Below are 16,982 nucleotides of genomic sequence, written 5' to 3' on the forward strand. Positions count from 1 at the left end.
ATTTTCCAAGCTGATAGGCAATATGCAGGAAAACTGCTGGGGACGGCTCACTTGAGAGAAGAAATATGCAGCTCCTTTTGGTGAGGGAATATGTTAAAAGATTTTGGATTGCTCTCTCTAATTGGTAGCCATTTGTGCATAAAGAAAACAAAACCCGTAGCTGTGTGACAAAGAAATAGCATATTCAGGAGCTGAACGTCTCTAGACAGTTATTCACTGATTAGCAAAATATTCAGGATTTACATTTCCCTTAAATCTCTAAGATGTGTGCATACATGCACGCACAAACACACCCACCCACACACACACACACACACACACACTAGTTTGTTTACTTTTACTCAACCAGCAGGAGTACATCATCATTTTAAAAAAAGGAAAACTAGCACTTTCCTATGACTGCCAGTGCTTGGCGAAATACATGAATATATATGAATTAGGACATAACAATATATTTGTTCTGCCTCATTACTCATCAGTCCAGTTTACCCCAATATAGGATATGAAATATGCATTTTTAAGCATTGCAGGAAAACATTACCTGTGTTTAATGGCCCAAGTAGGAATTTACAATTAAAGACTTGGGAACTTGGTCCAGACTAATTAGAAATATGATATAGGGCAGCTGAGTATAAGACATGGAAAACACTCATTGTTTCTTTTCAAGTGTATGGCACCATGAGGTCATAAAACTAAACCATCATATTTTAGACTACCATGCAAAAGACATCAGAGAAAATTAAACTCGGATTATTGATTTTTTTTTTTCACTGCATGTTTGCTTCAAGGTATAACTCGAGTGCTCCCACTCATCTGACTTCTGCTCACCCACAAAAATGTCTAGCTGGAGGCAACTGGAGATTTAAGCTGGCAGTAGATAGCCTGGAGGGGCGGCGAGGATGAGGAGAGCTAGCGCTTGAGTGCTGCTGAAGCTTGAGTTGGTAATGAAGTTGGGATTCAGCTTAAGATGCAATAAATGAAGGCCATACACAAAGTAACCCCCCACCTACTGAGCCACACTGGATATATAATTAACCAGTAATAGATTTAAATAAGAGAATAAAAACAGATTTTAACAAATGAATACACTTGGAAAATCCAGATAAAGTTTCAGTGTCCTAAAATTCACTGCCTAATGCCTTCTGTAGTTATAGCTTAATAATATTGCAAGCTCAGGAATGGCTAAGTCACAGGAAGAAGAGAACAATGGTTTCACTCCTGTGTAGAAAGTGGTACCCTTATCCTGCTGGTCTGTAGGAGATGATGTTCTCCAGAATACTCCACGGGCCTGATTCTACAATTTTAACTTGTCTTGGTGAGCACTTACTTACAGGATTAGTCGAAATGATGATTTTCTTCTGGTGGGAAAGCCGGCTGCACTAATCATTCTTTTTCCCACTGACAGTACATTTTTCAGTTGGTATTGATCTTTTGTCATGTAGTTATGCTTCAGATAATTTACAATTCTAAATATCAATTGATGCACTAATTTTGAGCAATACTAATTTTATGTATTGCCTTGATATTGTCACTAGTCAATGACATAGGGCCTACCTTACCCCTTGGTGTTTATTTCTAGCATACACTCCCTCTGACTGCATCAACTTGTGTAAGCCCCAGTGCTAGAAGATTTAGAGAGATGGAACTCTCTGGCATGTCTTCAGGGCAAAGTCAGCTCTGGCCAGACTAATTTACATTAATTATGAAACTTCATAGTTCCACAAACTGTCTTTAGTTACGTTAGCTGCCATTTGTCTATGTTCTATTATATAAATTCTAATTGATTGTTTCTGTGATTGTATTTGTGAAAGGGAATTGTGTAAGACATGCCCTGGAGTAAATGGGTTACATTGACTTGTCTGGTAGTAGACTTTGGTTTGGGAACAGGACTCAAGTTCAGCAAAGAGCATGGAGGGATCTGTCCTAGCAACCAGGAGCACTATCCTAGAGAACAGGGAACTCCCTTAAGGGTCTAGTTTATTTCTGAGTTCCCAATATGAAGATTCTGAACTCTGCGTGAAATGTTTCTCAAGACTGGACAAGTGATAGTAGTGCTGCAAGAGCTGATTTCAAGGATATAAACTGATCATCGGCAGTAGAGAGGGTATCACAGAACTGGAACAGGTCAAACACATTTCTCTGGACTAGAGCAGACTGGCAGAGGATGGACACTCTCTGACAACATCTGATTACCATTGAGTCTGATTAGACCTGTACGTGGGTGGGAATTACTTTGTGACTTTGGCCAGATCTGCACTACAAAATCAAGTCAACCTTAATTTGGCAGGAGCCAAATTTTAGTATAGACACTTCCATAGTTAGGTTGACATAAGCTGCCTTGCATCAACCTAACTCTGTAGAGTAAAGCAGGCCTAAGAGTTCTGAATCATAGAATTATAGAATATCAGGGTTGGAAGGGACCTCAGGAGGTCATCTAGTCCAACCCCCTGCTCAAAGCAGGACCAATCCTCAATTAAATCATCCCAGCCAGGGCTTTGTCAAGCCTGACCTTAAAAACTTCTAAGGAAGGAGATTCTACCACCTCCCTAGGTAACGCAATCTCAATAAAACAGACAGTTAAAAATTTTGTTTCTGGAGAACTGTACCAGGAGTATGGCCAACTGCTCCAAGTATTCTTTAAAACCCTTCTTCTCTCCAAAAATTTGCATACTTTACATCTTGTCCTTGTCAGGGATGATTTTTTTTCAGAAACATGCAATTTTTCATGGGAAGGGATTTACATTTTTTGGTCAAGTGCTTGACCAAGTGCTTGTGAAGAGTGAAGAATATACTTGCAAAGATGATGTCAAAGCTGATTCCACACTCTGGCACTTTGAGAGTAGAAGGCGGGGACCTGCAAGGATTCTAAAAATGAATACTGGCCACTCTAGGCTTGTATTAAACTCTCAAGGTTACAGCTTTTCTCTGACCTTGGACTGGTAGATGTTGCTACCACCCAAGTGCAGAACCCCTTTGATAGTCCAGGAAAGCACACTTTGGAATTTTCCTGTGGGATCACCTCCAGGGTAGAGCTGAGAAAGAAAAACAAAGGAAATCAGCTGTTGCCACCAGCTAATTAAACAACATGTGCACAACCTATTAGGACACAAAAATCCAATCCTGTGCTTAAAGGTAAATTTTATTAAAAAAAAAAAGAAAGAAAATACATCTGGAAACTCAGGCTATTGCTAGATTAAAAAAAAATACAAGGATTAAGCACCAAAAATAGCTCTCTTGAGATCCAGTTTAAAGATTACAAGTAAAACAAAAGCACCTGGGTTTAGCACAGAGGAGTCCACAAGCCATAAAGAAACAAAAGGAATAAACCTAATCACGTCTTCCTAGACATTTCCTGATCTACTTACATATCTTGGGTTTTAAATGAGTAGTTTCTAGATAAAAGAAAAGGAGTACTTGTGGCACCTTAGAGACTAACCAATTTATTTGAGCATAAGCTTTTGTGAGCTACAGCTCACTTCATCGGATATCATCTAGATATGATACTGATGATTTTTTCATGCCTGGCCCAAGCTTCTCACAGCATAACTTCTCCCTGTCTGCCTCTCCCTGAGAACAACAGCAGACAGATGACCATTTCAATTTCCGAGAGCCAGAAGTAGGAATACACACTGGGCAAAGGGTGAAGCTGTAGCTTTATTTAATTTAGAGAAAGGCCTGGACACAGATCAGACCCAGCCCTTGCTGCTGCCTTTGGCAACTATAAGAAGGGTTACAACTTGTGTATACATAGCTAGGTTGCACACACAGGCTCAGATCCTGCAAAGATTTAGGTACATACTTAACCTAACATACTGTGACTACTCTCATTAAAGTAGATCGGCCTATTCGTAAAGCATAAAATTAAGTACTTGAGCAAATCCTTGCAGGATCATTGCCACAGTAGCTAACCAAGTAGCACATACCATGACCAGTTAATAAATGACCTGTTGTTAATTTGTGACACCATTAAAGTTCTGAATTTTGAGGGCCAGCTCAAGAACCAAAATGCAAATCAAAATATATTATAATCCTTCTCTGTTTAAAGTTCATGTTTTGGGGGCAAGAAATAAGACTTCTTCCTCTTGCAATATGATAGCAGGCAATGAAACCTACATAAATTAGTAGGTGCAGGTAGTCATACAATCAAATGCTGGATTTTTAAAACAGCTGAATAATACTCTGTAGTTATGTATGCTATGATAATCTCACGCTTGTGGGCATAAACTGATTGCTGCAGAGTTTAGAAAGGATTTTTCCTCATATACAACACTGCAGTACTGTACATGATGGCTTTTATTTTCATACTTGATAATTCCACCTAAAAGACCAAGTGAAGTTAGTGAAGATTGCCTGATAAATCAAAGTGTAGAGTTTGGCCCAGAATTTCCATTCTGCTGGCATTTTTCATTGCTAATAATTAGAGTTGGTTGGGAAAAATAAATGAGATCTTAATTTTCCAATAAAATGTGGATCTTTCAAAATCAAAATGCTACGCGAACTCATTGATTTTTTTTTTTTTTTCAAAATTTCATTTTGGAGAAAAAACAGGTTCTAAATGTCAAAACATCTTTGGAATGAAACTTTTATTTATCATTTTGAAACAATTTTTCATTTTGAATTTTGATTTTTATTATATTATATACAAACAAGAACATCTAAATGAAACATTTGATTTTTCCCTAAATGAAAACTTTTGATTAGTCTAAAACCTACCTTTTTTGGAATTTTTCTTCATGAAGATTTTCAAAATTATGGGGTTTTAGTGTAAATCAGAATGAAAAAAATTCAAAATCCTGTGCAAAATAACATTTCCATCCTCTATAGAGCTCTACTAATGCGCCATCTGTATTGTGAAATTCATTAGCCCATATTGTTGCAAGTATCCAACTAAATTGAATCCATTTCCCTTTTGTAAGGGCCATATGTTGGCTTCCCAACTATTTCCATATACCTCAGTTTTTACTATTAAAATTAACAGTAGAATTTTCAAAAATGCTTAATTTAGGAGCATAAGTCACTTGTTCTTAAGTTAGTTAAACTCTGAAAATCCCTCTCAATGCTTTTGGCTGTTCATATTTGATGTAACATTTGTTGCCATATACTGTGGGACAGCCATGAAGCTAAAGAATCATGAAGCCATTTGTTATGTCCAAGTTACAACTTGAAATCTCTGTGACAAAATGTCCTCTAGTAATTATGCTCTGTGATTGTGGGACTCAATCCCTTCTGTTTTCTGTTACTTTTAGGGTCCTAGTTTATTGTCTAGTGTCCTGTGACTCTTCTGTGGGAGTCTATAGAAATGCATTGTTTTGTTATCCGTAGCATATATTATATTTATAAAATAACAAAATGGAAAAATATTTAAAACATTTTAAATACACCAACAGTACTTTGTTTGTCACATTCACAGGCATATTTGTGAAAATTTGATGGATCTATTGTGAGCTTTTTGTTTGGGAAAAGGTACATGTTATTTACGAAGACTGGAACAAAGATGCTCATCTCCTTTCTGCAGAAGCAATTCATATATTTTTGGAGAGCTTAAGCTTGGAGACATGAATTCTTACCACTTAAAAGTTAGAGAATTAACGTTTGTGCAGAAATGGCAGCTTACTCTCCTGTTAAATTATAGATAGTTTTGATGGGGAAGAAAATATATGTTCAATGACTAGACTGAGATTTGAATTTGAAAAAGAGAGTACTTTGTAGAAAGTGATTCAGAAAGGTGGATTTAACAGGATATTTGTTACTACATATTTTTGAATTAGATATTATTTCTAATAGAAGGCCAAATTCTTCCACCAATACTTGTGCTGAGTAGTCCGTGAATAGTCCCATTAATATCAGTGCAACTATAGTCCAGTACTAATCAATGAGAATAAACATAGCAGAATCTGGACCCATAATTCTTCTCTGTATTTAAAAGGTCTTTTCAATAATGTGCTTTCTATATTCCTTTATCTCCTTTTACTCATTATTTTTATTTAGTTTTTTCTAACATGCAAGAGCTTAAAATCTGGCAACAAACTGTGATTTCCAGCCTATACATTAATGAGCCTTTCTCTACCAAATGACCTTCATTTTTTTCTTAATTATCTTAATAGCGACAAAGTTTCCCTTGTATGTTCTCTCTTTGATAATGTTGCCATTACAGTACTGTTGGAGCTTAATTTTATGCCCAGACTGAAGACATTTGGAAAAGTGGTAGAGTAGGATTTAGAAACTATGGGTTTTTCCCATCTCTTTGGTATCATAGTTGCAACAGTTTTCTTCACAAGATTCAAAACATTACTATTTTCCCCTCCAGTACTCTCACATCATAGAATTCTTCAAAAGAGATACCATTTCATTGTCAGTTCAAATGTTTTTATAGGAAGTAGAACACAGTTCTCTCTCTTTTTTCTGACTACGCCAACACTGCATCTATTCTTTTAAGGGCATGATTCAACAAATAGTTAAACACAGGCTCTGCAAGCTGGTAATTCCTGTTCAGAAAAGCATTTAACTACTTGTTTGACTTTAAGCATGTGCTTATGTCCCACTGACTTTACGTGCTTAAATTTCGGTTACACTGAAGTTAATGTGGAGAACGATCCTACAGAATATCAGAAATTAGCAAAACAACCTACTCACGACTATACAAGAGAGAGATGATTTTTGTGCTCTGTTCTCATTGAAGGTCTCTTTTGTTACTCACAGCCAAAGGCTACTCCTCCATAACAAAACTTTCAAACATATTTTAAAAAAGGACTAAATGAAAAATGAGATCACAACCATCACCTCAAGTCAGATCGCCTACAGATTCTATACCAAAGCTTAGTCAGATACACTGTTGTTTCTACTTCTGTAACTGTGCAACCATTAACTTTGTGTCATTAGAAAAATATCTAGCAAAACATTCCCTGAAGACAATATTGCAGTACTCTTAAACAGCCAGAGAAAATGAGTTATACTTATAAATGGCAGAGGTTTTCTTCTCTTCCGGCTTTCCAGGTAAGGAAAATGGTGAAAGACCAAAACCAAATGTCATAGGTGGCAGCCCTGCAGGTGGCTTTCTGCCTCAAGTTCCCTCTTCTGGAGTCTCACTAACCTCATGAAAGCCTCTTTCAAGGCTATTTTATACAAAAGCCCCACAACTATAGTCCAGAATCCCCCAGCATAGTCCAAAGAGTACATTCAATCCTTCAAGTCCCACCTGTCCACTTACACACCGCGTACTGCTCTAACATCTCACCATACTTCACACCTTAAGTATGGCTCCAACATTGTTCATTCCTTACCTCAGCCCCACTAGCTAGGGTGTTTCTCCACCTTTTGTCCTCAGGTCTGGTTCTAGCTCCCCCCTCTAAAAAGTATCTCAGATTTTTAACATAATGTTCTGAGAGAATGCCCAGCTGGGCCACCTCCACTGACTTTGCCAAGGGGCAAACCAAGGCATTGCCAAGGAAGAAATGGGTGTGATTTACATGTATGTATATGCAACCTCCCAAACAAAGAAATTGTCTGTACATAAAATTTTCATTCAAATTATTCCTTGTCTGTGGAAATTTTATAGGGATGTGAGGTTGGCTAGCCAGAAATTGGCCTGTACGCTCTATTTGTATGTGGTCCTGCATATTTATGCAGCAGCTTATATCAGTTGACAGTAGTTGTAGTTAATTTGATTTATCCAGAAGAATCTTAGTCCTTGTGCGTGATTACATTGGCTTCCTCTAATATTATAGACAGTATATGTATAAACTTTTCAATTCCCAAATAATTGGGAATTACTCTCTATCAATCCTTCTCATATAAAAGGGGATTATACTTTCAAAGTGGTTAATTGTTAAATGTCTTGGCAAGAATAACTTCATGGAAGAAGCACTTTTAAATGTATTGACTTATTTACCCTTGCTTGACAACACTGAGAAGTCACAGTGAGTGAAGAGAGCTTTAATTCTCTTTGAGAGAGTGAGAAGTAAACAATTACTTCAAGTTCAGTAGCCTTATTTAAAGGCTGTTTTAGGGGTACTGTATTTGTGCATGCTCATTCTACCGTTGGTAATCTATGAGCGAGGCCTCTACCACCAAGGGACCAGATCCTGCTCCAGTTCAAGTCAAAGGCCAGCTCCCACTGGATTCAGTTGGAAGAAGGTCTAGGATCTTGCAACAAAGATTTCCTTCTGAGGGGAGTGTTGCCTTGTAAAGCTGAGACTGTAATATGAGGCATAGAAATGTCAAATACTTCAAAATATAAATAATTTGCCTGGCACTAATAACAGATGGATTTCAAGAGGTTACTAGAGTTTATCCTAAGGTAGAGTAGGCCTCCGCAGGATAATTGGCCTGATTCTTCATGGCTTTGGAGCTTGTGGTGTCAACAGGTGGCCAGTGAGCTGGCTTTCCAGCTGATTTGTGCTGCCAGAGTAGCACAAAGCAGCCAGAGCAGAGTCTATAATAGATGACTAACACTACTAATATCAATACTAACTAGGGAGTTATAAGAAAGTAACAGATATTAGGCCACTGGTTGTTCAATTCTGGCAGGCAAACAGTAGAGAAGGGTTGAAATGTTGTCTTTTGTTTTTGTTTATACTCAAGACTAACAGACAAAAAAATGCATTATGAACACCATGTCTCCATTCAAGACACTGGGTGAAAACCATTCTGATCATGGGAGACAGGCTCAGTTAATCAGAGACCATCAAGAAACACCTTTCCGAGTAGCAGCTGTGTTAGTCTGTATCCACAAAAGGAAAGGAGTACTTGTGGCACCTTAGAGACTCCTCTTCTTTTTGAAGAAACACCTTTGTGTCTGTCTTCAAGTGTCCAACCCAATCTAAAATTCTAAATGCATTGCATTAAAGTCAGTGCCATGCCAAGGATGCTCTGGGCCTGGTTCAAAGACTTAAATCTGTCCCTCAAAACTTCTTCTCCCCTCAAAAAAACAACACAACAAGCAATTACCACTTTACAAAGGGACCTTCTTAGTCTTATCTGAAACAATCTCATTCATTAGCTCATCTTGGTCTATCTGCCTTACTTCCAAGTTCTCTATAGAACTGCCACATTGCTTGACATTTGCTGCCATATGGACATTCCCAGATATGTCTTGCTTAATTTCAGTTTGCGGAAACTCCTTTCATTAGCAGCCATGGTTACAGGAAGACAGCAAAAAATATGCAGTGCTGTTTCTGTGTCAGGGAAACTCACAGCTAAAGACCTTTGTGAATTTATTTAAGGAGATCTATGGGCACTGCACCTTCATTTCCAAGTCATCCTTAAAGATTTACTTGCAAATACTGGCAAACAGCTAAGTCTAGTTCTGAAAACTTTCAAAGTGTAATCCTTAAGGTAGCTGCTTGCTAAATTTAGAGTGTGACTCTTTAGTCAACTCTTTGCTGTTGAGACTTTTCAGTTTCTCAACCATCATAAAAGCAAACCCTTCTCTGACCCCTCATACTTACACATCCTATTGTCCAATTGTGTTTATAATGTGTTTTAAGATAGGGTTGAGAACTTCTTCAGAAACTTTGTTGGGATCTGATGATCTTTTGTCCTTTGCAAGTTCGCCTGGCATTACATTCTTCCTTTGAGATCCTCTCTCTTTGAACCGCATGGATATTCCTAATATTTCAGCCTGCGTAGCAGCAGCTTCCTTATATGCAATGAACCCAGGGGACTGTAATTCTGATAGTGTCTTGAAGGCCACTAAATAAACCATGAGCCATTCTAATGTCAAGATCAAGACTGTACAATGTTTTGCTCACAGTGTTATTTTCTGATAAGATAATAGATCATATTTTGGCCAAAACAAGACATGAAAATGCTGAAATGTATTCAAGCTATCAGCTTCCAACTTAAACTCTGGTGTAAGATTGTGTGAAACCTTGATCTTGTTTAAAGTGTCAAGAACGCCCTCAACCTGATTTTGTATTGAATGGATTTCCTCTAGCCTTGTTGAACCTAAGTATTGCAAAATATCCAAGAGACAATGCAAGATACTGTAACAAATGTCCTCTTGCATCTGATAGCAGGGTTGTATACCTTCATCAGTTCTCCAATCCATTCCAACCATTCTGCAGGTTCCATCCAGTGAGCAATTGCCTCCAATCATTCCTTCAAATGTTTGTGTTGGCATATTCACTCACTAAAGTGGACAAAGTTCATGAATCCCATTTTACAGTTTGCAAAGGATGATGAGGAATTTGGTTGGAAAAGCAAACAAGCAAAATAATACAGGAGGCAAGAGGTGAGTCAGACTAAGATCACTGGCATAACTCCCTATTAGGAGTTTTGACAAAGAACCACAGTTTTAATACTTTTCTTTCTTTGCATTCACTCGGTGAAAAATCTTGCTCTAAATTGACAGGACAGTTTTCTACCAAAAAACCAACAAACAGAATCCGTCACTTGTGTCCAAGTAGCCAGATCTGCCTTTGTTATAGTCAAAATTCTGCCCAAGTCTTTCAATAATCGGACCAATTTCAGCATCCACATTCATAACAATAACATAGCAACAAACTGATTAGCTTTTTGTCCCAGAATCAGAGACTGTGGCACCCAACAAGCCTGACAAACTCAATGCAATATCCTCACTAGGTAGGGGTTGGTGTGAGAAGAACTGTCCACAGATTGTTCACCAACAGCATGGTCTAATGTTGCATATTTCAAAAAACTTTGTAGGTCACTTGTACTTGTCTGATTTTTTGTTTCATGGGCCTGCTGCAGCTTGCTATTTTGAGAACCACTCTTGTGCATGAATGTATTCATGGAAGAAATCATGGTTGATAATAAGAATTCACCCACCAAGCCCTTCAGAAATGAATTGCTAGGTTTGGAATGACAGTGAAAGATCTAACTAATATCTCTGTGAAACTCTAAGAGATATTAGGTCAAAGGACAGAATAGCTCTGTGAAACTCAGGGCTATATCTGGTGAAACTGAGACAGAGCTCAGGAATAAGGTTAATCCAAGCTCAAGTGAAGGGGGTAGTTACAGAGAAGGTGAAGGTCCCAACAAAAGAAGAGAGTAAGAAGTAAAAAATGTAAAAAAAAAAAAAAAATGTTGGGGGGTGGTTGTTATGGGCCTCTGATTGGCCTGATTTAATTGGAACCCTTTGAACCCCTAACCCCACTTCATATGGCTCTGATTAAAACTCCTTCAGATTTTTACTTATCTCCTATGATGCCAAATGGCAGATAAAGTTCAAACCCAAAAATAGGAGAAAATGTGAATGCTTGTGAATCTTAAGCTTAAGATCTCTCTGAGCTCTAAAGTCACCAAGGCCAACATTTTCAGGAACAGAACACGAATTCTGGGTGTTTCAGTTTTTGAATGCCCAGCTGAAGATACCTAGGAGTGCCAGATAGTGGCCCTCTATTGAACATTTTGACCTCAGGACTTTTGAATATTCTAGACTTTCAAATTTAAATATAGCATTTCTCACAGCCTTCTCTCTTCCACAAGTCAGATATTTTGAACTGCACAGTACACTGTATCACACATTAAATTTAAGCCATATTTTTTTGGAACTAATAATGATGGAAAAGAGCACTTTGAATAAAATATTTCATTTAACAAATGGATATCAATGTCTTTTGAGGAATATCAAATGTCACATAATACTTGTTTCAATTTATTAATTTTCATTAAGCTTTCTTGACTTCAGATCACCTTCATGATTTTTCCCCTACCGGGCACAGCTGCCAAGTTTCTTTCATTCAGAGGAAGACTTCTTCCATATGGATTAATTTTAAGATCATTTTAAAAACATCACACTATTAAGTTGAACTGCATAAGGGAAATAATGAACATAATACATTTGGGTATCAATAAAGTATGATGCAGAGTCTCTCATCTGCTGAAGGACTGTAAGCAAAAGATAATGATAAACAGCAAAGAATAATTTCATTAAACTGCATTGACAGCCTCCTCGGGGTCAGCTATGTCTTATTGATCCTGGGTCATGCTGGAAAGGCAGCAGAGTCACCCCACCCCAAGAGGAGCTCCCTACAAGTCCCAAATGCTGATTTAGGTGGGTTAACACATTTAATCAGATGAAAGGAGCAAACTATTATGAAGAGCTCCAAGCCCTTTGCAAATATAAAGCCATACAACAGCCAAGTGAGGTAGGCTGTAATATACCTAGTGACAGGGTCTTGACACTTTCCTAAGGCCAAAAGTCAGTCTCAGAATTAAGAACAGAAGAACGGAGTCATAATTTTTGGTCCCCAGGTGTAACCATCACACAATATTGCCTGATTATATGTCTCTGTTGTAAGGCCCAGTTCCTACAACAATCTGGGGACATGCTTAACATTAACCACTTGAGTAGGCCTGCTGAGAAGGAGATTCGTTTTGCTTTCTTGACTACTATACTACTTGTCTGTCACATTATCTCACTGGGCTGATTGGGATTTGTGCAAGAACTGTTCTGACCTTTTGCCTTCACACTTTGGTGTAGTTCCGTGGTGAACCAGAGTGATGTAGGAAGACAGGTCACTCTGCTATTAATACAGCATTAGTCTCATTCAACAGTTAGTCATCACAGTATCCACAAAGGCACTTAGGGCCACAATTTTAAAGGTATTAGGTGTGCAAAGATGCAGCTAGGCACATAGTGGGATTTTTCAAAAGCGCCTAAGCAACAAAGTCCCATTGATGAGGTGCTTATCTTCATCTTTAGGCACCTAATGCCTTTAAAAATCTGGCTCTAAACTACAGTGCCACTGGGCTTATTTCCTTCTCCCTTTCTCTAAGCACTTCCTTGGAAAGCAGTGTGGCCTAGCTGATAGATCATTAGACTGGGACTTAAGAGAGCTGGGTTCTATTACTGGCTCTGCTTCTGGTTGCCCTTGTGATCTTGGACAAGTTACTTCCCTGCCCTGTGCCTTAGTTTCCCCATCTGTAAAATGGCCATAATGATATTGACATTCTTTGCACAGTGCTTTGATGATGATATTATTCGGATTACTGAAAGAACTACTGCCATCATATTGTTCCTTTCCAGAATAGAAATATTTGCTGAATATATTGAAGGGCTCAATAGATATTTATCATTTGCTCTTCCTGCTACTTTTCCCCGTTGCTGCATTCTTCCATCTTGTACCTCTATAACTGTCTCTTATCCATGGTTGCAGCCGGTAATGTCTCTGACTGTTTGTTACACTGTGTCCTGTCTAATAGGACATCCTTGGTTTCCCCCAGTGACTTCAACTGTGAATATCAACTGTTGGAGCTCCTGCTGCTTCTCCTCTAGAAATGAAGTCGGCTCACCCTTGGCACAAATGTAGATCACCTTTCATCGAGGAAAGGGAACACCACATAACTTTGAATTACCTTGGTTCCTTTGGTATCCATTCTGTTATCTCATTGTTTCATGAGTCTTCAATTGCTTGACCTTGTCAGTGACCCAACGCTTCTGTTTCTCGCTTTCAGAACCTCCTGAGGGAACTACATCAGTACTTGCCTGTTCGTTGCACACAGAGTTTGCATATTCAAATATCTTCCAGAGCAGTTCAGCCCTTGGTATCAACAATGAGTCACCATCTCTGCCAGTCACAATCCCCATGCTATGCAGAATTTTCAAATACAGAAATCCTGCCTCCGCTCAACAGGCCACAAAGCAGTTCTTATCAGTCTCTCCCCACTCTCGGCAGTGGTTTCTGTAGTCCCACTGGATCACTGCTTTTAACTTCTCTCTTCCAGTTCATTGGTCTCTTTCTTCCTGTTCAGTATTCCGCCAAACTAAGTGCTATTCTTGACAACCACATTCTGGGAAAAGGAAGCAGTTGCCTGGCTTTTGGAAAAGTCCAAAATAGATAATTCTCCCAGGGATAGTGACATATCCTGAAGAGTGAGTATTCTTTGTGCTAGCGTAAATAGCCTGGGAGGATCTATATAAGTGTAACAAAGCATACATAAGGAAATAAAGTTTTTATTTTTACAGCGTATCAAATTTCTTCTTTAATGACACTTGTTAGTCAGGTCAGAACAGCCGATTAGTTGTTGCTATGTTTTACCATTTTGCAATGCTGTATTTAGCTTTCCCTTCTTAATCCAGTTTTTCTGTTTTCTTTGAATGAAACAAAAGTCGTTGTGTCAGTTGATTTGTTCGTTAAGCAGAAGGACAAAGGCCATGGCTGTTTAACTGAATAGAAAATTGCATGCATTCTGCGCAGTTGGCACAATTTTCTCCTGCAGACAAGGAGGGGACCAAACTTGAATAGTGGAGCAGAACTTTCTTTTCCTTAGAGAAGTCCAGAGCTGTGTTTGAACTTTGTGGTTCATCCTTCTTTGTATAATGGATCTGAACCAGAAACCTTAGTTCTTCCGAACAGGGGAAAGTACCGATCCAAACTATATAGCTTGGGTTCTATTCTTATTAGTGGTAAATGGATGCTGTGAGACTTAGCCCTGGTCTACACTATGAGTTTAGGTCAAATTTAGGAGCATTAGATCGATTTAACCCTGCACCTGTCCACACGATGAAGCCATTTACTTTGACTTAAAGGGCTCTTAGAATCGATTTCTGTACTCCTCCCCCTGACGAGTGGATTAGCACTGAAATCGACCTTGCTGGGTTGAATTTGGGGTAGAGAGGTCACAATTCGATGGTATTGGCCTCTGGGAGCTATCCCAGAGTGCTCCATTGTGACCGCTCTGGACAGCACTCTCAACTCAGATGCACTGACCAGGTAGACAGGAAAAGGCCTGCGAACTTTTGAATCTCATTTCCTGTTTGGCCAGCATGGCAAGCTGCAGGTGAGTGCAGAGCTCATCAGCAGAGGTGACCATGATGGAGTCCCAGAATTCCAAAAGAGCTCCAGCATAGACTGAACGGGAGGTACGGGATCTGATTGCTGTATGGGGAGATGAATCCATGCTATCGGAACTCCGTTCCAAAAGACGAAATGCCCAAACAGTTGAAAAAAACTCCAAGGGCATGAAGGACAGAGGCTATAACAGGGACCCTCAGCAGTGCCGCATGAAACTTAAGGAGCTCAGGCAAGCCTAGCAAAAAAATAGAGCGGCAAACAGCAGCTCGGGGTCAGAGACCCAGACATGCCGCCTCTATGATGAGCTGCATGCCATTCTAGGGGGTTCAGCCACCACTACTCCACCCCTGCACTTTGACTCCATCAGTGGATTATCACACAACAGGGATGCACATTTTGGGGATGAGGAAGATAGCGCACAGCAAGCAAGCAGAGAAACCGTTTTTCCCAAGAGCCAGGAACTGTTTCTCACTCTGGACCTGGAGCCAGTACCCCCCGAATCCACCCAAGGTGGGCTCCCAGACCTGCCAGGTGGAGAAGGGACCTCTGGTGAGTGTACATTTGTACATATAATACATGGTTTAAAAGCAAGCATGTTTAATGATTAATTTGTGGCCAGTACAGCTAACATGTCTGGGGATGGAGCAGAAATCCTCCAGGGACATCTCCATAAAGCTCCCCTGGATGTACTCCCAAAGCCTTTGCAAAAGGTTTCTGGGGAGGGCAGCCTCATTCCGTCCTCCATGGTAGGACACTTTACACGCCAGGCCAGAGGCACGTAGTTTGGAGTCATTGCATAACAAAGCATGGCAGCGTATGGTCCCGGTGTTTGCTGGCATTCAAGCAATATCTGTTCTTTATCTCTGTGTTATCCTCAGAAGAGTGATATCATTCATGGTCACCTGGTTGAAATAGGATGGTTTTATTAAGGGGACATTCAGAGGTCGCCGTTCCTGCTGGGCTGTTTGCCTGTGGCTGAACAGAAATCTTCTCCGCTGTTCGCCGCTCAGTGCAGGTAGGGGTGAAGCGATCATCCCAGAGAATTGGGTGTGTGTGTGGGAGGGGGGTTTCATTGGGTTTGTGTTGCACATTAACCCAAAAACCACAGTCCCTCCTTTTAAATTGCGAACAAATTTTAAATGACCAACCCAACGGCTGTTGGATATGGAAAATAAAGGCGCTATTGTTTGAAACCATTCCCACATGTTAGGAAGGTTAAAGAAGCCAAAAGACTGTGGCTTACCATGGCTGCCTGCAAGCCAAATTCTGTTGCCCGCTGGCCCTGCGTGTGTGATCTCTCACACCAAACTGGCAGACCCTCAATATAAGAGGCAAAATGTGACCTTGTACCGAATACACATGTGCTATGTAATGTTAACAGCAAGGTTCACCCTGAAAGAGTCTACCCATTGTTCTCTAAAATGTGTCTTTTTAACTACTACTCTCCCTTTTTTTCCTCCCGCAGCTGCAAATGTTTCAATGCTCACATGATCATCTCCTTCCCAAAGGCTAGTGAAGATTAGAAGGCAAAAAAAACGCCCTCACAATGAAGTGTTCTCTGAGCTCATGCAGTCCTCCCACACTGAAAGAGCCCAGCAGAATGTGTGGAGGCAGACCCTGTTAGAGTCCAGGAAAGCACAATATGAATGCAAGGACAGGTGGCCGGTTGAAGATGATAGGTGGTGTCAGCTTGCTGACAGAAGGCAGGAGTCAATGCTGAGGCTACTGGAGGATCAAACTGATATGTTCCGGCATATGGTTGAGGTGGAGGAAAGGCAGCATGAGCACAGACCGCTGCTACAGCCCCTGTGTAACCAACTGCCCTCCTCCCCAAGCTCCATAGCCTTCTCACCCAGATGCCCAAGAATGTGGGGGGGGGGGGCGGGGAGCCTCTGGGCACCGAACCACTCCACCCCAGAGGACTGCCCAAGCAACAGAAAGCTGGCATTCAGTAAGTTTTAAAGTGCAGTGTGGCCTTGTCCTTCCCTCCTCCCCCACCCCTACTGGGTTACCTTGGCAGTTATCCCCCTATTTGTGTGATGAATTAATAAAGAATGCATGAATGTGAAGCAACAATGACTTGATTGCATCTGCAAGCAGTGATCGAAGGGGGGAGGGGAGAGTGGTTAGCTTACAGGGAAGTAGAGTGAACCAAGGGGCGGGGGTTTTCATCAAGGAGAAACAAACAGAACTTTCACACCGTAGCCTGAACAGTCATGAAAC

Source organism: Eretmochelys imbricata, chromosome 3 (genome assembly GCF_965152235.1).
Source record: "Eretmochelys imbricata isolate rEreImb1 chromosome 3, rEreImb1.hap1, whole genome shotgun sequence".
In the NCBI taxonomy this organism is placed as follows: Eukaryota; Metazoa; Chordata; order Testudines; family Cheloniidae; genus Eretmochelys; species Eretmochelys imbricata.